General features: G+C 36.9%; 1 long non-coding RNA gene across 1 annotated transcript; it reads right to left on the reverse strand.

Moving 5' to 3' along the window:
• Positions 1-10,075: 10,075 nt before the first annotated feature.
• On the reverse strand, positions 10,076-10,642 carry LOC131875605 (uncharacterized). The gene is made up of 2 exons (XR_009372426.1): positions 10,542-10,642; positions 10,076-10,433 (listed from the first exon to the last, which is right to left on the reverse strand). It is a non-coding gene; the product is annotated as an uncharacterized LOC131875605 (long non-coding RNA).
• Between the last annotated feature and the right edge of the window lie 12,849 nt (positions 10,643-23,491).

Below are 23,491 nucleotides of genomic sequence, written 5' to 3' on the forward strand. Positions count from 1 at the left end.
TTCATCTTCATGTTCCATGGTTATATGCTCTTCAATTGTTTCCAATGTTTCGATTTTCGTCTCTGCGATCCTTCATCTCTGAGCTCTAGTTAAAACGGGCATACACGTGTTATTTTGCTAGGATTTGATTGTCCAAAAGTTTGTTTTGATAAGTGATCAATTGTCAAGGTAAATATGATAGCATGATATGACACAAAAAGATGGTTCAAGTGTTTAAAAGTTTGCAAGTTTTTCGATCTTCGGTTTTGGACAGCAATGATGGTGATTTGATAAAAAACAAGTCCAGTAGGAACAATATATCCTACGATGTGGGACAAGATTATCCTGACCAAACGTTTCAGTTTCGTGATAGAGGATGATAGATTCTGATGAGAAACTATGTTTGAGTGATCAGTTTATCAAAGAGGGTGATAATGCACTTTGAGATGTTTAGATCTTGAACTTGTTGAGGGTGAGCCCTTGAAAATCTTACGGTGTTTATGTTTTCGAGTCTGATTTTGATGGATGATAACTTGACCAAGCAAACAAAGGAGACAATCCAAGCACAGAATAACAGATAACAAATGTTTATGATTACTGCAAACTAGTCAATCAAAAATGACAGACCTGAAAAAGTCATGCAAAGTGGCAGCTCTGGACTGATAAAAACAGAGACTCGTACAACAAATTATAGAGCCCAGAATGACAAGAGATATAAGACCAAACGACAAATCAGAAATTTCATGTAAAAAGCTCAGTTTTGTATGACATTTCTTTCTGAACCATATGAAAAATTACCAGACAGTACAACAGAGAACCTAACTCATATGATAGATAACAAAGCAGAGATTAAAAAAAAATGTTTGTTTTGCCGAATTTGGATTAGTGCATTTTGATGTTTTGCTTATGTTTTTCAGTTTTTAGATGTCTGATTCTTCAATTTAGGGATGAATACATAGCAAACACATGATGTGATAAGTGACTCCAAGCATGCTAAACCCTAAGGAAGTTGGCTAAGGAGAGAAAACCTTTGCTTGCAAACTTAGGTACATGCCCAATAGCTAATCAGAATACGACCGCTGAGTCTCACGCAATGGATTCTCAACACCATATTATCCGACTCCAAATACTAATGTGGGCACGATATGGCAAGTATCTTGGGAGAGTTACTATCTCTCTTGCACAAAGATTATCACCCTTTCGGAGGTGAATCGGGTAGCTTCTAATTTAACTGGCACTAGTAAGGGATCTGTTCGACACGTCGGGGTATAATACTCAATTAAGAGGTCTCCCAGCCTTGAAAACCAAGGTTTGATATACCCAAAGGTACGGAAGAGAGTTATTCTCGAGCACTGTTGCTGCTTTGATTTTCATCAAATCAGATTTATTTTATAGTGGGTTGGATTACTTGGCATTAGTCATTCCCACTTAGGTCGTTCCCCTCACACCGGTCGTAATGGCTTTAAGAGTTTTTAGCTCCTCGGGAGAGCAGATCTGCTAAAGATACGCACTAATGAAAGAAAAAGATGGGTCTAGCTTTCTGATCACCTAAGAAAGGTGAGAGCATACTCGCCTATCATCAAAGACACGAAATACATGATTGTTCATTCCTTTAGCAAAATCAGGTGTGCCTAAAAAAACTTTAAGGAATACACAAAGTTTGTTGAATTCTTTTAGGCAAACTACAAAATAGATCCGTTAGTAGTCATTGATGTGTCTTGAATTTGATCTTTGACTAGTGTATCTTCGACAATCGTCCTGCAGGAAATAGTTAGGTTGCCAAAAATCTCATAAACAGAACATAGTTAGCATTAGTAAAGCTCGGATTAAAAACAAAAAACCCTAAAATGCAGTTTATTTTAAAATCACAGAGGCAGAAATTCGTACGACATGATTTATGAGCTAAAAGGACACAAATTTAGATCTCAGACACAAGCCAAAACAGGCTCGTACGACACAGAAACAAGCTAATACGAGTAAATAATTTACCAATCAGAAACTCGTACGACATGAATTTAGATCTCGTGCGACAAAATAAAGATGCTCGTATGACACAGGCTTGAGCTAATACGAGTCAAACTGGAGTATCATCCCAAACAAGAAAGGAGTTTGTACGAGTTGGAAAATCAACTCGTACGACATTCTAAATTAGACCCGACAGAGATGGATGTTTGTTGAAGCTTGAGAGGCCAAAAATGATGATTTTGTCCCCATGGTGGGCACCAAATTGTTGTCCCTATGAAGTGTAGACCTATTAGACCTGTAGCTGCAACACAAAATACTCAATAAATCATTACAAGCAATGGTTACAAAATTAATCAACGAAAGATAAAACCATAGCTAATCGGTCTATTGCCTCCTAGTAAATGCGAGTATGAATTTTGCTCTCAGATTTGGTTATGCGAATTTCAGTGACTTGACTACACTTAAATGGAGGATTTAAATGATGAAGATGCATGATCTAGAGGAGCTAAAGGTTAAGCTACATGATTTCATGATTATTCTAGAAAATAAGCTAGAATGAAGATGCAATTAAGCTAAAATTGAACATGATAACAAATGCTAAGAATGATTTGCTAAGAGCTATATGCCTATAGTAACAATGCTTGAATGCAAATGGGATGGGATCCTTATTACTCCAAAATGGGGTCTATTTATAGGATTTCCAAGACCAGGGGTGATGTGGCATGAATTAACGGTCGAGATTTAATCTGAAGATATCAATGGTTAAATTGGAGGAGGTTGGCAAAGAGGTTGGATTAAAGGGGACAATGTCATCTCCATGGTGACAAGTGTCAAGAGGCTTCTAGAAGAGGTTGGATGAAAGGGAACACTTAGTGACAAGTGTCACAAAGCTTTGCTCATGAGAGGGCAAAATGTTCAAGGAAAGGGGACATGGTGGTTAGGATGTGCAAGCTAGGTTGATTAATTAAACCCGAGGTTAGATGGAATGAGTTAGGTTTAGAAGGGGTTAGGTTAGGTGGTTAGAAGTTAAGAGAATTTAAAAATTCAAATAATAGGAAAAGGTTAATTAATCTCAACAACTCATAAATTGATTTGTTTTAATTAATTAGGGGATTTAGAAGAAATGAATTTGATGATGAATTTGATGGGAGAAATTAATTAATTAAAGGGGATTATGAAAATGACCCTATTAAATAAATCCTTAGATTTATTAATAAGTAGATGAAAAGGGGGATTTGAATCAAATTTCTTAGCAAATTCAATTAAATTGGGAAGGGGGATTAATTAAATAATTGCTTATTTAATTAATTATCTTCAGACCATTTTTAGGTGTATACAATGTCTCTTTTTTATGCAACCGCACACTCTCTTCTATAGTGAATGTCTTCAAAATAATATATTTATAGTGTTTTTTGTTCGTAAACTGAAACATAATTGCAATTGATCCCAAATCTTGTTACTCAAACAGAATATACAAAAATATGTCTTTGAGATGTCTTCACAAATATGTTAACTTCTTTATCAAAAACTGTTCTCAAATTCCTTTAACAAATATAATAATCATCTTGGAATGCCAATAAAGAATTTGAATGTAGTCAACTGAAAGCCATACATGTACTAGGGTCAAGTAATGCTTGAAAAGGTAGCACAATCATAGAACATGATACAACCAAAAATCCTTATATGGTCTGAGTTGACAACTGAACTCTAAAACCAAACCATACACAGGTAAGAAGGACCTCAACAAAAGTAAAGTACCCAAACTAGAGTTAAGACTGAAACGATGTTGCATATCATGCATGAAACAAGATATGAAATAAAGATATACAAAATCGTTAACTTCACAGGTGAAACCCGTGCGAGGGTTTATACAAACCCTTTTCCACAAACTCAATAAAAAACTAAACCCCCTTTTGTTTGAAAAAAAAACACAGCCCCTTTTATTTTCCTCTTAACACAAATAGGATGAATAACAGTTCTGCTAAAAAAGTTTTTTCACAAACAATAACAATGCTAAGACTGAAACGATGTTGCATATCATGCATGAAACAAGATATGAAATAAAGATACACAAAACCGTTAACTTCATAGGTGAAACCCGTACGAGGGTTTATACAAACCCTTTTCCACAAACTTGATAAAAAACTAAACCCCCTTTTTTCAAAACAAAAACACAGCCCCTTTTATCTTCCTCTTAGCACAAATAGGACGAATAACAGTTCTGCTAAAAAAAATTTAACACAAGCAATAACATTGCTAAGCACCAGACCAAAAAAAAAAAAAAAAACAACAACAACAACTATACAAAGTTTGAAAAAAACAGAAGAAGGGTTTAGGAACGAAAACACCTAATTAGGCATAATTTCTTTCTACTGAAGATCTTCCTCAAACTGTCAATGCCAACCAAAACCAACATCATTTAACTATCATGAGTAATGTGTTCCTTCTCAAGAAAAATTTGTCATTGTTGTTGAGAATCAAAGCTCTAACTAACTAAGTCGTACCCTAGCTCGAGGTCATCCAAATCAAAATAACAAAATGCCTTTGCCTTTTATGAATTTGTCATTTGTCCCTGAGATGGGAGTAATTTCCTCTTTTATTTCAATGTCAATGTACATGCCTATAACTTAGGATCATGATACTATATTTGATGCCTATGACAATGTATAAGAATCTGCTCAAAACCTTAGATCCTTAACATGTGTTTAGTATCCAAGATAAAATCTTATAATATGGATTTTTAGATTGGATCATAATATTATTCTTTGCAAAAGATTGAAGATCATATAAACAATAAGTCTTATCAATAAAATCCTTTTGCGTGAGCATGAATACTATCTTAGACAACCTTTGTCATTCAATAATGTAACTAAGACAAACCAAAAAGTATGCACCATAATAACATTCAAAAGCTCATATGCCCAATCCAGTGACTGTCAAAGAACTGTAATGAAGAGACCATTAATTGAATTATCAAACCAATACCACCATATCCTATAAAGTGAATCATAAGGACAAGTTAACCTATACCAAAACAAATAGTCATCATACCAATATTACCCAAAAGTAATCATGTCAACAATACTGTCACTACTCATCCTGTCATCAATACTATCATTGTTCATCCTGTCATCAATACTATCACTACTCATCCTTTCATCAATACCAAGAATATGACATGAAGCACAAAATAATGTATTTGTGTCTTTGTCATCAAGGACAACAACAGAGAGGTCAATAGATAGCCCGCCAGTGCTAAAATGTTTACTTTATTTAATAGTAAAATCAATTGGATGAGTGAGAAAGAACTTCTAATTTCTTTGTCCACTTTTGAATTTGAATACATGACAACTACTCATTCCTAAAAAGAATTCATTTGGACTAAGAGACCATGTTTAGCTATTAGAATTAAATAGGATATAGTGACAATTTATTGTGATAGTCAAAGTTAGTTAAGAATCTAACATTCTATGTCAAGACCAACCACATTGATGTTCAATATCATTTTGCTAGAGATATGGTTGAGGATGGTAGGGTGAAACTAGTTAAGATAGAAACTTTTATCAATATTTTAGATTCTTTAACTAAGTTTGTGAGCACATAGAATTTTAGATGATCTCTAGAGTCTATGGGCCTCTCAATCCCTAGCAATTAAATCATGGTGTTGATACCCTCTTTACTCTTGTAAGGTGTTTAATAAGTGGAAGAATCTTAGGAAAGGGTCACTTGACTTTGTACTTACAAAAAGTTACTATTTATGATACATTTTGATTTAAGCATGGATGAGTCCAAACATTTCCCCAAGGCTACGGAATTGCCAAATGAATATGTTGATAAAGTTTTGGCCCTAGCCTATGTTTGCTTTTCAGTTATTGAAGTTTCTATTTTAAAAGTTTCATAGTCCACTTTTGAGGCATTTATAGGCCGTTTTTGGGCTCAAACATAGTCATAATCAAAAAAATTAGTTATATGTTGAGATAGCACTTCGCAAGATTTCCAACAATTCAAAAGGTCATCAATCAACCTCTTAGATCAAAAGTTATTGCCTCCATAAATCGAGTCTATCGAAATGAAAATGTGGTGGACATATAAAAGAGCTATAAGGGGAAGTTACATGTGTTGGTGTGTGTTTTGCCACATCATAGGACATCTTTAATTGGACATAAGTTGGGTGTCACTTTTTGGGTGGTTTTAGCTCATGATTTTTGTAAATATTATTTGATGAATTCATATATTTTATCTCCAATATAAATTAGATGTTTGACATGGAAGTTGTGTATGAGAGTCTTATAGATGTTGAGTTGCCTCCAAATCTCTGATTGGTGATACTCCTATTAAAAACTGATATGTAAGTATATTACAATCTTGTTGATTTTTTAATAATATATCGGACAGGTGGAGTGTGGAGTTTTCTCCTAAAAGGGTTATTTCCCACATAAATCATTGTGTTGTGATATAAATGGTATTTATATTAATACTATTTAGTTTCTATAACTTTTGTAAAGATCTAATTTTTCTTCTCTATATTAGTATGAATTTGTTCCACTACATTAGATTCCTTACAATATTGTTAGAGCAATAGTAGATGTCTCATCAATAACAATAGCTAAGTTATTGCAACTACAACATCTTCCTAACTATCTTGCTAAGCAATTGTCAATGATCTTGTGAAGATCAAAAACAACATCAAACTATCCATGAAGAATTCAAGCAAGCATTCCTCATGAGGTGAGGTTGGTGAATCACTATTGAAATATGTTACAAGAGGACTATCACTCCTTATCTCTTAAATGCGAGCAAAAGAGAAAAATTTGGAACTTTTTCTTTGAGGTGGATATATGAAAATGGTTTGGAGGTGGCAAAGAAGGTCGATTTAGCTTTTGCTTTCGGTAAGGTGGAGTTGGGAAGTGCTCAAAGTTTCTTTTGGGAGGTGGGTGAGTGATGTTAATGTCAATAGTGGTAGGATGGTGAATATCAAGGAAGATTTGATTGTGGCTACATTGAAATGGAAGGAGTGAAGCATAAGTGACACTTGAAACAGCCATTGTATTAGGAATATCCAAGGGCTTGGAATAAGGAGAAATATTAGGAAGATCTAGAATGGAATGAAGGTCCATCAAAGGAGCTAAGAAGACTTGGACCCTTTTGGTGTGAGGTTCATCAATACCATGGCGAGGGAGAGAAAGTGTTATAAGAGTAGAATAATGAGATGGAGAAGGGGGAAAATGCATGATAATATTTGGAGGTGGTTGCATATGAGGATGACACTAAATGTCTGACATCTTCATGGTAGCTTGAACCTCAGCCAATGTACGTCAATGATGCTTTGTTCACATGCAAGTTGGTTTCATTGATGGTGGAGTTCAAGTACAATTGTGGGATGAGGAGAAGGATTACTCTACTTTAATTGTTGGGTTGTCCTCCCTTCTAGAAGAAGAGGGGCAATCTTGGTGGGTAGAGGTTGAGATACCTAGGGTGCACATGTTAGAACCTCCATCATGAGTGCATTTCCTTGTTCTCTCACAAGGGTAGCTAGAGGAATAAGAGGTAACATTGGTTATGCATGAGAGGATTCTCGTCCAATGGGCTTCTTTCCCTTCCCTATTGGGGGGTAGTTATAGAAATGGAAGGAGCCAAACGAGGATGAAAAACTTGTGGGGAAGATATTGACAACATGGGTGCCTTTCCTTGGTTTGTCAACTCGCATGTGGATAAACATGAGGTGGTGCGGTGTAAGGCCTAGCCTTCCATGTATCTAATGTTATTCTTTTCTTTATTGATGGGTTCTATTGTTGCTAGTTAATTTAATCATATGGTTAATGAATTAAGTAAATTAGTTTAATTATGTTGATGATAATGATCTGACTAAGAGTTAGATATGTTACTTTCATTCAATTCTTATGTCATGAATATATACTTTGAAGTGTGTCAATCCTATGTTATTCAAGTGAAATTGAAAAAGGTTAAATCTTTTAGTGGCATCATAATAACAAGGAATGTCTAGGCTATCATGTATTTGATTTATAAGTTATAAATGTATGTTCTACATTATATGAATTTTAGGTTAATTGATTTAACTGGTTGTGTTGTAATGAATAGAAATATCCATGTTAAATGGATTAAATGATAAGACATGTGAAGTGTAAATAAAAATATATTAATGATGTTTGTTATGATGAATAATTGAAATCAAGTTACTATTTGAATGACAAATGTCTTCATATCATGTTTCAAGTTGTGTCAACTATATGATGAACATGTTAATAGGTGCAATTGAGTGTGTAAGTAAGTCCATGGCCAATGGAAATGTTAGAGGTCACTTGGGAACCGTTATTATGAATAATCAGTTGAGCCTAACCTGAGTCTATATGAAGAGGCTCAGTTTTTTAATGATGTGTATTTTGTATTTGTAATGTGAAAATTATTGTTCGTAATATGAAATTTGCATTCGTACCTTATGAAATGTATTATTTTTTTATGATAAAATGATGCATTTGAATGTTGTGTTGGTGAGTCAAGTGGAAGAATTTCTTATCTTGTGTTTCAAACTTGTATTTATATTTTATTTCAATGTTTAAGATGGTTTAAAAACGTTTTTTTCATCTCATTTTGGTGCTCCTAAAGTCTTAGGCCATAGGACTAGGAGTGAGGGCTCTTTTGGAGGGCATAAATTAAACCATGTGTGAATTTTGGACCTCTTTCTATAACCATTTGTAAATGTCATGAAATTTGATCATGCTAGACAAATCTTGAAGGGGGCATGTTGTAATGGGATACATGGAATGATCTTGGATGAGGAATTTTTTGAAATAAAAAATGATCCCATGAAGCTTTCTATCACGAATGAGCAAGATGCTTAGAGTGAGTTAGAATATCAATTTTGTTGTCACCTTCACAATGAGAGATGAGGAGATTGAGATTTTTATTTATTTCTCAAATTTGTAGAGAAGGGGGCTTTTGGACGAGACCAAATATTTTTAATTTTCGGAGGAGCTTGGCTTTAGGAAAGGAGATTTTATTTTGGAGGTAATTTCACTTGAGGATCTATATCAACCCCTTATCAATTTCCATGGAAGCTTGAGAGGTAGATTTTCATTTTGCTTGGATGTAATTGTGTTGAAGGCTTGAAAAAAGTAATGCTAAATGAACTTATTATAAAAAATTAAAAAAAGATCGAATAGGTTGTCCTCTCATCTCTCCTTAAATTAAGCTTGAAGAAATTTCTTGTAATTTATTTCCTATCGTATTCTTATAGAGCTTGTGTTGTAGGAATTTATGTAAAATAGAAGTAGTGATCTATGTTGTTTGTGTTGTGTGAGTATGTAACTTGGATATCCAAGAGGCCTCCTAGCTTGAGGGCGGCTGGTGAGAAAGCATACAACGGGAAGGTGAGCTCTCACTAGTAAATGGAAAATGTTTTCCTTGTCGATTTTTATGTACAGATTGAGAATTGTAGGAAGTTTAGTTATATTTTGGACCATCATTTTTATTTATACATCATAAATATTATACCAAAATTCTATCAACCACCCATGAAAAGGGTTCTCATTTCTCCATTATAGATGTATCACCCTGGATAGAAATAGATCTATTACAAAGAATAAATGGTGATATAATAGAGTCAATAACATTTAAAGTATAGAATATCTTATTGTCATAGTGACCCCCCAATAGCCGTCATAGTGAAAACACCATTGATACTATTGGGACATTTGTCCACAAATACTAACGATTTTGAGTGGACGGTTACTGGAACATCTTTAGTTAGGTATTAGGCGACACTTTGAAATGTGCACTTTTTGACCTTTGTGCGCATAACTGATTCTACAGCATGCACATTACTACCCAGAAGCCAAATCAATAGCTTTAAACAGTTAAGTTTAAGTCACATACGAAGACAACAAATTCAAAATCTTACGTACCATTCAAGTTCTGTGGGTGCACGAAATTAGCTATGACGGCTACTGGTGCTCCTCCCCTAGTTCATTTCAGAACCAGCAATGAATCTCTGCCTATTTACTTTTATTTCAAATATTTAGAATATATAAAGATTTCATCTAAGGTGAAGATAGTAGTTAGCAAATTAAAGGTACAGAGAACCCTAAATTCAAAGATTATCATATATTGAATGTAAGTGTAAAGAAAAACTGTTTTTCACTGAAGATTTGAAGGGTATTACAACATTTTATGGAATGAATTCCAGCAATAACAAATGGCTTATACAGGGTCACATTTCAAAATGTAGTTTAATCTAGTTGCTGGGCAAAATATAGAATCAACAATAATCTTTACAAAGCAAGGAAAAAAAATAACAATCTGTGAAAAACATTTTAATCAGTACCTAGACATATGACGCTAATCAACCCTAATTTTTTAGGGCACCCAAAACTGTAATATGTATGATCACACTTTTAGCAGTATCATCACTCTAAGGGCAAGGGAGTAAATCATCTTATTAAAACCCTCATTCTAAGAACATATATGAAAACCTGCAATACAATAACAGATAAACCAAAATAACGAGCAAAAAATGAAATATATAAAATAGATAAGAGAAAACAAGTGCAAACTATTTTAGACTGTTAAAATTCTCTTACAGCAATCATTAATGGCGGTTGTGGAGGGTGAAAATTGGTGCCAGTCCCTGTTTTGAAGCCCTTTTCCAGAACTGTAGAGTAAAACAAATGAAATGAACATAAAATAGAAGATAAGTTATGGCAGAGATCATCTTAGGGTTGAAAATAAAAAGGCGAGTTAAGTTTATATGGAGTTTAGTCAAAATAACCTAACAAAACATTTAAATGTGATGTCATTGTTTTGTTTTTGTTTTTGTTTTTTGTTTTTATTTTTGTTTTTTGTTTTTTAATTGAAGAAGATTTGGATTTGGCATCATTTAGATGCTTACAACATAGACGTCATATATTTAGAGTGTGTTTGAAGATTTACAATTATTTCTATTTTCTGTAAAGAAACTTTCTAATGAGAGGCTTAATCATTTATCCTAAGATATCGTTGTTAATATTCTTTCAAAGTTAAAGTAGTGTCATGGAACACACAAGGTAAAGAGTATAGTCAATTTGGGTAGTCGACACAAGAGGGGATTTCATAGGAAACATTAAGTGTTGATGACAACATTAGGGGATGCATAGATCTCTAGAATAATGGCACAAGGCACACATAATTATAGTGCATAAGAAACAACATTGTAGCCTTAAAAATGGATTTCCAATCATAGTTGTAAGTGAGATAAATAAATAAAATTGCTAATTGGAGGCTTTGACCCTTTATCGTAAGATATCATTGTTATTATTCATTCCAAGCTCGATTAGTGTCATGGAGCACATAAGGTAAAGAGCATAGTCAATTTGGACAACCTCATACAAGAGGGGATTGCACAAGAAACATTAAGTGTTGATGACAACATTAGGGAATTGTAATGTCCCTACTATTTAGAGATCATTATCCTGCAAAACAGATTGTAAGAACATAACAAACATATATATATATATATATATATATATATATATATATATATATATATATATATATATATATATATATATATATATATATATATATATATTGCAATTTTAACTTTAATGCTTTAATTAACATAATCATAATTTTTATCTAATAAAAAGGATACGAATACCATACAAGGTATGTCCTTAGGCGGTCGTGAAGCTCGCCTTCTTGGAACCCCTTGGTTCCAAGATGTTCTTAGGCTACCGTGAAGCTCACCCTCTTGCAACCCCTTGATTCCAAGCCCTCCAAGAAATCGAAGATGAGTTCGAATCCGATCTTTTACACCCAAGCCCTCCAAGGAAGACCCTTGTCAATTCCTTGCCTTGGGTGATGCCTTCATCACCCAAGTCCTTAGAGGGGATCGGCCCAACCTTTGAGTCATGTCTTGGGTATAACCTCTTACACCCAAGCCAGCCAAGGAAGACCGTTGCCTTTCCTTGTCTCGAATGATGCCTCCATCATCCAAGTCCTCAAGGGAATTGACCAAATCCTTCTCTTCTCGGTTGAGTTTTAGTCAACCAAGCCATACATTTGCATAACATTTTCAGTTTATAAACTATCCCTTGTGTTAACATGAATTCTCAATGTATTCTTTAATTAACATATATATCAATATGATTTTCCATCTTTTGCATATGCATTACATTTCTTTAGATACCTTGTATTCATAATCCTTCTTAATATGCAAACTTATGTATACAACATTTAACAAGATTATATATTTTCCTATTTTTAACGACTGGTGAATATTATACATTAAGATGTGTATAAATATTCACTAGACTACCATTAATATCACCTATCAATGAACCTTACCCTTTACCCATTACCCATTATTAACTAATATTAATTAATATTAATGAACTTTTATTATTAACACCACCTATTAATATTAATAATAATGATCTTCCATATACTATACCTATTATTTTAATATAGGGAGGAATTATGTTCCTTACCTCGCAGTCTGCTCACCTTTACCCTCTCCCTGCAATCCACTCCTCCTCCCTTTCCTCCCCGTCCGCTCTCCTCCTTTTTCTCCCCTTCTCCCGCCCTCCTTCCTTCCCCTTTAAACCCCATGAAGGGATGTGCCCCTCCACGGTCCCCTTCTGCATGAAGGGGTGCGAGGGTAACCGCAACCCAGGCTGCATTTACCGTCGCATCCCTTTGTGCGGGGGTGATCGTGGTTGGGGTGGGGGGGGGGGGGTATGTTAATATTAATTTATACGGGGAGGGGGGGGAAACTTATTATATTTTAAATATTCGATGTTTTTTTGAATATACTAACTATTATATATTTAAATATTGTTATTGTAAATATATTAAATATTAAATAATACTTTCTTAATATATATTAAATATATTTTCTTTATTATTTTTTTATATTGACATTTAATAATATATTTAATAATATTTTTCTTTATTATTTTTTTATATTGACATTTAATAATATATTTAATAATATTTTTCTTTATTATTTTATATATTAAATACATTAATATTTTAATCATTTATTTACAATATTTAATGATTTATTTCTTCTTTAGGATATTAATATTTTTTTAAATAATTTGTATCAAGTGATATCATGGGGGTTATCACAGTGCCTCCGTCTTAATTTTGCTTGTCCTCAAGCATATTTAGGTCAGTCTCTTTTTATTTGTGGGGGACTATGAATGATTTGACCTTCGGTCAGAGATTTATCCAAGACCATTCATTGGGCTGTAAGATTTGAGAAATACAAATCCACAGAACCCAAAGAAACCTGCATGCAAGAAACTTGTCACAAAGAAAGAGAGAGAACGAAACAAGGGTTTTGGCTCTGACAAAGTGAAAAGATTTATTATCAGAGAAAAAATGAATCAAGAAGAAGCAATAATACAAGAGATCAATCCTTATAAAGGAGATCAACACCGAAAGGAAAACATAACCCTAAGGTGAGTGCATTTAATAATTAAATATTAATTATTAAATGACTAATATATGCATAAAGTGAAATCTTAAGAGGAGAGTAAAGTTAATTAATTACTTTACTCTAACACCCCCCCTTAAGATGAGCTACAATGCAGCTACAAACAATGCAGAAGAAAACAAAGGAACTACAATGCAATAGAGGGTCCCGGCAACAAGGCCTGATCAGGTACCCGAATACAAGAAAATCTCTAAAAAGCGGAGTAAAGGAGAAAACCCAGTGGGAAAAAACTCCTCTCTAAAAAGAGATAAATAAACATGTTGAAAAGAAAAACATGAAGGAAGGAAGGCCTCACTGAGACCCCCCAAGGACAACTTCCTTCACCCCAAGCATGGAGCGCAACTGAAGATAGCGGGGAGATGCCAAAGGTTTAGTGAAGATGTCTGCAACCTGCTCCTCTGTAGGAATGTACTCCAAGATGAGAGAACCATCCTTAATCAACTACCTAATGAAGTGCAAGTGGATTTCAATGTGCTTTGTCTGCCGATGCTCCACTGGGTTGCGAGAAATGTGAATGGCACTTTGATTGTCACACCAAAGAATAGTGGGACAATCTGGAGGAAACCCAAACTCTGTCATCAATTGCCGAAGCCATAAAACCTCCTGACTGGCTAACACTGCTGCACGGTACTCAGCCTCTGTAGATGATAATGCAATAGTAGACTGCTTCTTACAAGACCATGTGATAGGACCAGAACCAAGGCAAAAAACAAAGCCAGAAGTAGACTTCCGATCATTGACATCACCAGCCCAATCGGAGTCAGTGAAGCCAATGGTGTGAGGGGATCCTGAAGTGTAGTGAATGCCATAATGAGTGGTGCCCCGAATGTACCTCAAAATACGTTTGGCTGCTTGCTAATGGCTCTCATGAGGATCATGGGAGAACCGAGAGACAAGGCCAACCACAAAGGAAAGATCAGGACGAGAATGTGTCAGGTACAACAAACTGCCAACCAACTGCCTGTATAAAGTGGGGTCTACGGAAGGAGTAGAGCAAGTGGAAGACAAAACAACACCTGACTGAAATGGAGTGGGGGCAGACTTGCAATCAAGCATGCCAAATCGCTGAAGCATATCAAGAGCATACTTCTCCTGAAATATGGAAATCCCATCCGAAGACTGAATAACCTGTAGACCCAAAAAGAAGTGCAAGAGACCAAGATCTGTCATCTCAAACTGCTCCATCAAAGCTCTTTGAACACGCTAAATCATGGAGGATGAGCTACCTGTAAGGATGAGATCATCTACATATAGCACAAGAATCAAAAGATCACCCTCCTGACGCTGAATATACACTGTGTGATCGGAATGACAGCGTGTGAAGTGAGAGGAAAGCAAGAAAGAGTCCATCTTCTCATACCAAGCCCCGAGGGGCTTGTTTGAGACCATATAATGAACGTCGAAGTCTGCAAACCAAAGAAGTGTCCTGCACAAATCCCTGAGGCTGCTCCATATAGATCTCCTCATGTAGGTCTCCATGCAAGAAGGCACTCTTCGCATCCATCTGAAACGTTGTCCATCCCTATGAAGCTGCAAGTGAAAGTACCAGGCGTATAGAATTCATCTTGGCGACAGGAGCAAAGGTCTCAGAGTAGTCAATACCCTCTACCTGAGAAAACCCCTTCGCAACAAGACATGCCTTATACTTATCAATAGAACCATCTACAGCATACTTGGTACGATACACCCACTTGCACCGAACCAACTTTCTTCCCTTAGGAAGAGGACAAAGATCCCAAGTATGATTCTTCATCAAAGAAGAATACTCCTCATCCATGGCCCTATCCCACTCAAGGTGTCCTGTCGCCTCTGAAAACTTTTGAGGATCATCTGAAATGGCATGACTCAAAAGACTAGAACTAGACGTCTGAGCACGAGTGTGACGAGTAACAGAAGGATCACCTGCCAAAGAACCAGTTGCATCAACAGTGACACGGGCCCACCTCAGCAAAGACGGAGCAACTGGTGGTGGTGGAGATGGTGGAGCATCATCTACATCATCCTCAAGAGATAAGTAATCCTCAAGAGATGAAGAGGAAGGAGTAGGCAATGAGGGAGAAGCTGGTGATGGAGAATCCATCTGAGGATCGCGCTCATCAAACTGGACATCCCGCTGAAACAGGACATCTCTGGAATCAGGATCAAACAACCTGTATGCCTTAACATCCTCACAGTAGCCAACAAATATGAGTGGTCGGCTCTTCCTCTCCATGGCTTTCCGCTGAGCATCAGGATTAAATGCCCAAGCCTCACTACCAAAAACTCGGAATGTAGAAACATCAGGCTTGACATGGGTCCAAGCCTCCTCAAGAGTCATATGTCGCAATGCCTTATGAGGCATCCGATTCTGAATATAATTGGCACAATTGACTGCCTCAGCCCAAAATGAAGAACTCATAACTCGAGACTGTATCATACAATTTTCCATCTCCCGTAAGGTTCTGTTCTTTCTCTCAGCAAAACCATTCTGCTGAGGGGTGTAAGGAACTGTAAACTGATGTTGTAAACCATGCTCAGTGCAAAAATCTTTGAAAGTCTAATTAACATACTCCCCCCCATTATCTGTGCGTATCCTCCTGATAGAAAGTCCAGATTGCTTCTCCACAAATGTCTTAAAAATCCTGAATGAGTCAAAGACATCAGACTTGTACTTAAGAAAGTACACCCATGTACGTCTGGAGAAGTCATCAATAAAAGTGAGCACATAACGGGCCCCTAAAAAGGAAGGAGTCGGAAAGGACATAAGATCACTGTGTACCAACTCTAGAGCTACCCTAGCACGAGAGGCTCGACCCTTAGGAAAAGGATCTCGATGATGTTTGCCAAGGACACAACCATGACATACACCATCAATACAAGAAATCTGTGGAAGCCCAATCACAAGTGCCTATGTACTCATCTGCTGTAGATATATGTAATTGACATGGCCAAAACACTCATGTCAAAGCCTGCTCACTGAATCTGCATGTGCTATAAGAGAGGAACCAACAGTGTCTGAACTCTCAAAGCCATCAAATCTATATAAGTGAGATGCAGAATCCACACTCCCAGTAGCCACAACCAAGTCAGGATCATGAAGATCTCTAATAACCACATCATGAGGTGAGAACTCAACTGTCTTACCAGAGCTCGAGTGGCAAATCTGATAAACGGATAGAAGGTTTGTCAAAATGTCAAGAACCAAAAGCACATCCTGTAGACAACCACCATCCAATGAAACAGTTCCGGAACCCTGAACGGAAAGTTGTGCTGAGTCACCAACTGTAATATGTCTAGTGCCTGTAGGGGCAAGAGCGGTGACCAAATCCTTTGTGTGTGTCATATGGTGAGAGGCACCAGAATCTAGAATCCAAGTGGGTGCTGAGGACAATGCTCGTGCAAAAAGAGCATGACCTTTCCCTGTGGGCTGTGAAGGAGGCTGAGGTGCACTGATATTATGCTACTGCATGGCTTCCTCCAAAGCCTCTAAACATTTCCAACACCTGGAAATGGGATGTCCATCCTTGACACAAAAACTACAAGGATCACCAGAGTTCTTCTTAGTCTTGGAGGAAGACTCACCAGACTTTGAAGATTTCCCCTTTTTAGAATTGGACTGTGGTTTTGAATCAGACTTCGGTGGTGGCTTGGAGGGATTCTCACTAGCCTCTGAATCTTTCTTAGGCTTTGGTTTCTGCTTCTGTTTTCCTTTGGAGGACTAGGCTACCAATGCTTGGTTCTGTGAACCTGAAAGTGAATCCAACTGCTTAAGCTTAGCTTGCTCATGAGTCAGACGATCACAAAAGACCTCAAAAGAAGGCATGACATGTTGAGCTCCCAAGGCATCCATGGTGGAATAGAAGGTCGAAGAGAAGATCTGAAATGGACCCCGAAGCTTGGAGAGGATCAGGAAAATGCACTCTGTATCAGTCTTAGTCTTACCACAACCTTGCAAGATAGATCTTTGTTGTTTGAACTTCATCAGAAAGTCCTCAATAGAGGGAAATGAATCAGGTATCAAGGAAGTTAACTCTACCTCAAGCTGCAAAGCTCCGAACTCATTGACAGTACCAAAAATTCCCTCAAACTTGGTCCAAATGGCTCGAGGAGTGAGACAACCCTCAAGATGAAACTAGAGACTATCAGAAATGTGTAAAGCCATCAATCCCATAGCCTGATCCATATTGTTCTTGTGTTGCATAACCTCAAAGGCACGTGTCAACTGAGGCTGAACCTCATCCAAATAGAACCATAACCCTCGAGATTGGAGAAGAGTCATCATGCGACCCTTCCAAGTGTGGTAATTATGCGATGTGAGAGATTCAATAGGTCTGTCGGCCATCCTGTGAACTGTGCCTCAACTGCTCTCAATTTTTTTTAATTATTATTAAGTGGTCTTTCAGAACTAGACAGAAGATGCAGAAGGGGTTTGGTTGTTTTGTTTGGGTGTTTGTAGATTCTAGTTTTCTGATGTAAATAACAAAAAGCAAGAAAAAGAAAAAAAAAACACCCCCCCACAATGCAAAAAACTAATCCCTAGTACGAACTGAAAGCTGGAAAATGATAGAAAGTAGTAACTGGTTGAGACAAAATTATGAGCACCTAAAGAATTTACTGATGAAATAGACTACATATCTGGAAAGAGCATAGAACCACCTTTCCGACGCCTATTCGCTTTCGAAAAATGGAGCAAAAATGAGTAGGTTATGCCCCTCAGAGTGCAAAAAAGCTCATCGGACTTTGACTACGAAAAAATGCAATCAAACTGGAAAAATATGAAAAAATTCCTGCACCATTAGAACGGGCTTGGAGTCATCTTTCCAATGCCTATTCGTTTTCAAAAAACGGAGATTGGACGCCCAATTTATGCCCGATTTTGTAAAACAGCTCCAAAAAATCCAGTTTGGCCCTTCTAGCCCTCCGGAGCTTAAAAAAAAGTGGCCCCTGGTCCGTTGGGCGACCAGGAGCTGGCGCAGGGGCTGGTGGCGGCACCGCTGGTGTTGGCGGAGGGCTGGAGGCGCGTGAGAGGCGCAGGGAGCAGCGGGTCCGCTAGGCGGCGCGGCGGTGGCTGCCTGGCCGCGACCGGTTGTTATCGTCGGCGGCGGTGGCCGAGCAGTGGCCGCCGGGCTGCACACCGGCGGCGTAGCGATGGAAATGGCGGCTCCCACTTTTTTCAAAAAATGCATTGTTTTTTTTTATTTTTTTATTTTTATCGCCTCGAACTGCGTGCCCTGGGGTCATACGGCCTTGGGACAAAAAAAATTTTGCCTTCTGGAGCAAATGTGTCCGAATCAGATGTGTTTTATATGAAAATAAAGGTTTTTGGGCGCTGCGAGCTCAACGGTGAGGTCTGTTTGGGCTCAAAGTGCACCAAAAAAAAGTACCCCCTATTCCAAAATAAAAAACAGAAGACAAACACAGATCTGATGCAACCAAAACCTAGATCCCAAAATCTTTCAAAAAGACTGAACAAGCTGCAGCAGATCTAGCTCTGATACCATGTAGGATTTGAGAAATACAAATCCACAGAACCCAAACAAACCTGCATGCAAGAAACCTGTCACAGAGAAAGAGAGAGAACGAAACAAGGGTTTTGGCTCTGACAAAGTGAAAAGATTTATTATCAAAGAAAAAATAAATCAAGAAGAAGCAATAATATAAGAGATCAATCCTTATAAAGGAGATCAACACCGAAAGGAAAACCTAACCCTAAGGTGAGTGCATTTAATAATTAAATATTAATTATTAAATGACTAATATATGCATAAAGTGAAATCTTAAGAGGAGAGTAAAGTTAATTAATTACTTTACTCTAACATGGGCGACCCACTCTCCTTGATTATGCCTAAGAATTTCTTCCATTTTATTACACGATACTGTCTTTGGAGAGCCATCAGGAATTCCCTTTAATGTTAGCCTTCAAATCTAGCCCTTTTGTAGGGTCTGTCCTCATCCTATATTTCTTCTATGTTATTCAACTGTCCTCTTTTACATTCATGGCCTCTCACCCATGGGGCCTTGCATTTGAAGCATAACCCTTTCTCCATGAGCTCGCATCTTTCCTTGCATTGGTGATTAAAGCTCCAAGGTTTATTGCACAAGTGGCAAGGCTTTTCCCAGTGGTCCCTCTAGGGTCCCTCATTCTTGTGTGGAGTTTTGGTTGAGGTATTCTTGGGGGAATTAAATTCGACCATCCTAGTTTTCTTAATGGCTTCTCCTAAGTTTTGTGCTTCTAGGGGTTTAACAAAATTCTTAATGGGGTCCTTCAGACCTTCTACGAACATGTAGGTAAGCCTTTTCTGGGATAGGTCGGGGACCATTACTAACAAGTTTTGGAATTGATCTATATAATCTTCAATGGTTCCTACTCGCTTAAGGTGTGTTAGCTCTTGGAAGTACCATTCTGAGTCTTTCTGGTCGAATCGGCTAATGAGCCTTTGGGTAAACTCATTGTAGGTGGAGACGTTTTTGTGTCCTAGGGTATTGAGACCATTATGCCACCAATTATGGGCATTTATGGTTAAATGTAGTATGGCAAATTTTATAGCATCTCCTTCAGTCATTGGACTGTATGAAAGGTAGGTGTTTAATTTTTGTACCCAAGCTTGGGCAACATCCTTCCCTGCCCCATCAAAATAGGGTAGGGACATTTTGTTGACTTTAGCTTTGAGGTCGTTACCCATAGGTTTCCTCCTATTCTCATTAGTCTTGGATTCATAGAAGTCCTTGAAGGAAACCGCCCTCCGAACTTCTGGTTCCAATCTAGCATAAATTTGGGTGATTTCTTCCACCCCAAGTGTGACCGGTTCCTCCTCCTCCCTCACATGTTCTTCTCTAGGAAGAAATTCAGGAATTGTTTGCCTAGAACTCTGAGGCGATCGTTCGTTGTCAGTGTGATTAGAGTCTGTCTCTCTTCTAGGGTTTGACATATCTCTATTGTTGTTGTTGGTACTTTGGAGGATTAACTGGCTCATTCTTTCGAATTTCTCATTGTTTTGCTCCATGAAAGTCTGGAACTGTTTGGCTAATTGATCAGTCATTGCTTTTGCTCCTTTCTTCCTCTGATATGTGATCATAAACTAAGAACCTTTCCCACAGGATGGCAGGATTATGCTCTGATACCACTGTAATGTCCCTACTATTTAGAGATCATTATCCTACCAAACAGATTGTAAGAACATAACAAACATATATATATATATATATATATATATATATATATATATATATATATATATATATATATATATATATGTGTATATATATGTATATATATATATATATGTAGATATATATCTATATATATATATATATATATAGATATATATAGATATATATATATGTAGATATATATATATATATATATACATATATGTATATATATATATATATATGTAAGGAATCTAAATTGCAATTCTAACTTTAATGCTTTAATTAACATAATCATAATTTTTATCTAATAAAAAGGATACGAATACCATACAAGGTATGTCCTTAGGTGGTCGTGAAGCTCGCCTTCTTGGAACCCCTTTGTTCCAAAATGTCCTTAGGCGGTCGTGAAGCTCGCCTTCTTGGAACCCCTTGGTTCCAAGCCCTCCAAGAAATCAAAGATGAGTTCGAATCTTGTCTTAGGTGTAACCTCTTACACCCAAGCCCTCCAAGGAAGACCCTTGTCAATTCCTTACCTTGGGTGATGCCTTCATCACCCAAGTCCTCAGAGGGGATCGGCCCGACCTTTGAGTCATGTCTTGGGTATAACCTCTTACACCGAAGCCAGCCAAGGAAGACCGTTGCCTTTCCTTGTCTCGAATGATGCCTCCATCATCCAAGTCCTCAAGGGAATTGACCAGATCCTTCTCTTCTCGGTTGAGTTTTAGTCAACCAAGCCATACATTTGCATAACATTTTCAGTTTATAAATTATCCCTTGTGTTAACATGAATTCTCAATGTATTCTTTAATTAATATATATATCAATATGATTTTCCATCTTTTGCATATGCATTACATTTCTTTAGATACCTTGTATTCATAATCCTTCTTAATATGCAAACTTATGTATACAACATTTAACAAGATTATATCTTTTCCTATTTTTAACGACTGGTGAATATTATACATTAAGATGTGCATAAATATTCACTAGACTACCATTAATATCACCTATCAATGAACCTTACCCTTTACCCATTACCCATTATTAACTAATATTAATTAATATTAATGAACTTTTATTATTAACACCGCCTATTAATATTAATAATAATGATCTTCCATATACTATACCTATTATTTTAATACAGGGAGGAATTATGTTCCTTACCTCACAGTCTGCTCACCTTTACCCTCTCCCTGCAATCCGCTCCTCCTCCCTTTCCTCCCCATCCGCTCTCCTCCTTTTTCTCCCCTTCTCCCGCCCTCCTTCCTTCCCCTTTAAACCCTGTGAAGGGATGTGCCCCTCCACGGTCCCCTTCCGCATGAAGGGGTGCGAGGGTAACCGCAGCCCAGGCTGCGTTTACCGTCGAATCCCTTTGTGCGAGGGGGGGGGGAACTTATTATATTTTAAATATTCAATGTTTTTTTGAATATACTAACTATTATATATTTAAATATTGTTATTGTAAATATATTGAATATTAAATAATACTTTCTTAATATATATTAAATATATTTTCTTTATTATTTTTTTATATTGACATTTAATAATATATTTAATAATATTTTTCTTTATTATTTTTTTGTATTGACATTTAATAATATATTTAATAATATTTTTCTTTATTATTTTATATATTAAATACATTAATATTTTAATCATTTGTTTACAATATTTAATGATTTATTTCTTCTTTAGGATATTAATATTTTTTTAAATAATTTGTATCAAGTGATATCATGGGGGTTATCATAGTCCCTCCGTCTCAATTTTGCTTGTCCTCAAGCATATTTAGGTCAGTCTCTTTTTATTTGTGGGGGACTATGAATGATTTGACCTTCAATCGGAGATTTATCCAAGACCATTCATTGGGCGACCCACTCTCCTTGATTATGCCTAAGAATTTCTTCCATTTTATTACACGATACTGTCTTTGGAGAGCCATCAGGAATTCCCTTTAATGTTAGCCTTCAAATCTAGCTCTTTTGTAGGGTCTGTCCTCATCCTGTATTTCTTTTGTGTTATTCAACTGTCCTCTTTTACATTCATGGCCTCTCACCCATGGGGCCTTGCATTTGAAGCATAACCCTTTCTCCATGAGCTCGCCTCTTTCCTTGCATTGGTGATTAAAGCTCCAAGGTTTATTGCACAAGTGGCAAGGCTTTTCCCGGTGGTCCCTCTAGGGTCCCTCATTCCTGTGTGGAGTTTTGGTTGAGGTATTCTTGGGGCATTAAATTCTACCATCCTAGTTTTCTTAATGGCTTCTCCTAAATTTTGTGCTTCTAGGGGTTTAACAAAATTCTTAATGGGGTCCTTCAGACCTTCTAAGAACATGTAGGTAAGCCTTTTCTGGGATAGGTCGGGGACCATTACTAACAAGTTTTGGAATTGACCTATATAATCTTCAATGGTTCCTACTTGCTTAAGGTGTGTTAGCTCTTGGAAGTACCATTCTGAGTCTTTCTGGTCGAATCGGCTGATGAGCCTTTGGGTAAACTCATTGTAGGTGGAGACGTTTTTGTGTCCTAGGGTATTGAGACCATTATGCCACCAATTATGGGCATTTCTGGTTAAATGTAGTATGGCAAATTTTATAGCGTCTCCTTCAGTCATTGGACTGTATGAAAGGTAGGTGTCTAATTTTTGTACCCAAGCTTGGGCAACATCCTTCCCTACCCCATCAAAACAGGGTAGGGACATTTTGTTGACTTTAGCTTTGAGGTCGTTACCCATAGGTTTCCTCCTATTCTCATTAGTCTTGGATTCATAGAAGTCCCTGAAGGACACCGCCCTCCGAACTTCTGGTTCCAATCTAGCATAAATTTGGGTGATTTCTTCCACCCCAAGTGTGACCGGTTCCTCCTCCTCCCTCACATGTTCTTCTCTAGGAAGAAATTCAAGAATTGTTTGCCTAGA

The sequence above is a fragment of the Cryptomeria japonica genome, chromosome 5 (assembly GCF_030272615.1).
Source record: "Cryptomeria japonica chromosome 5, Sugi_1.0, whole genome shotgun sequence".
NCBI lineage: Eukaryota > Viridiplantae > Streptophyta > Pinopsida > Cupressales > Cupressaceae > Cryptomeria > Cryptomeria japonica.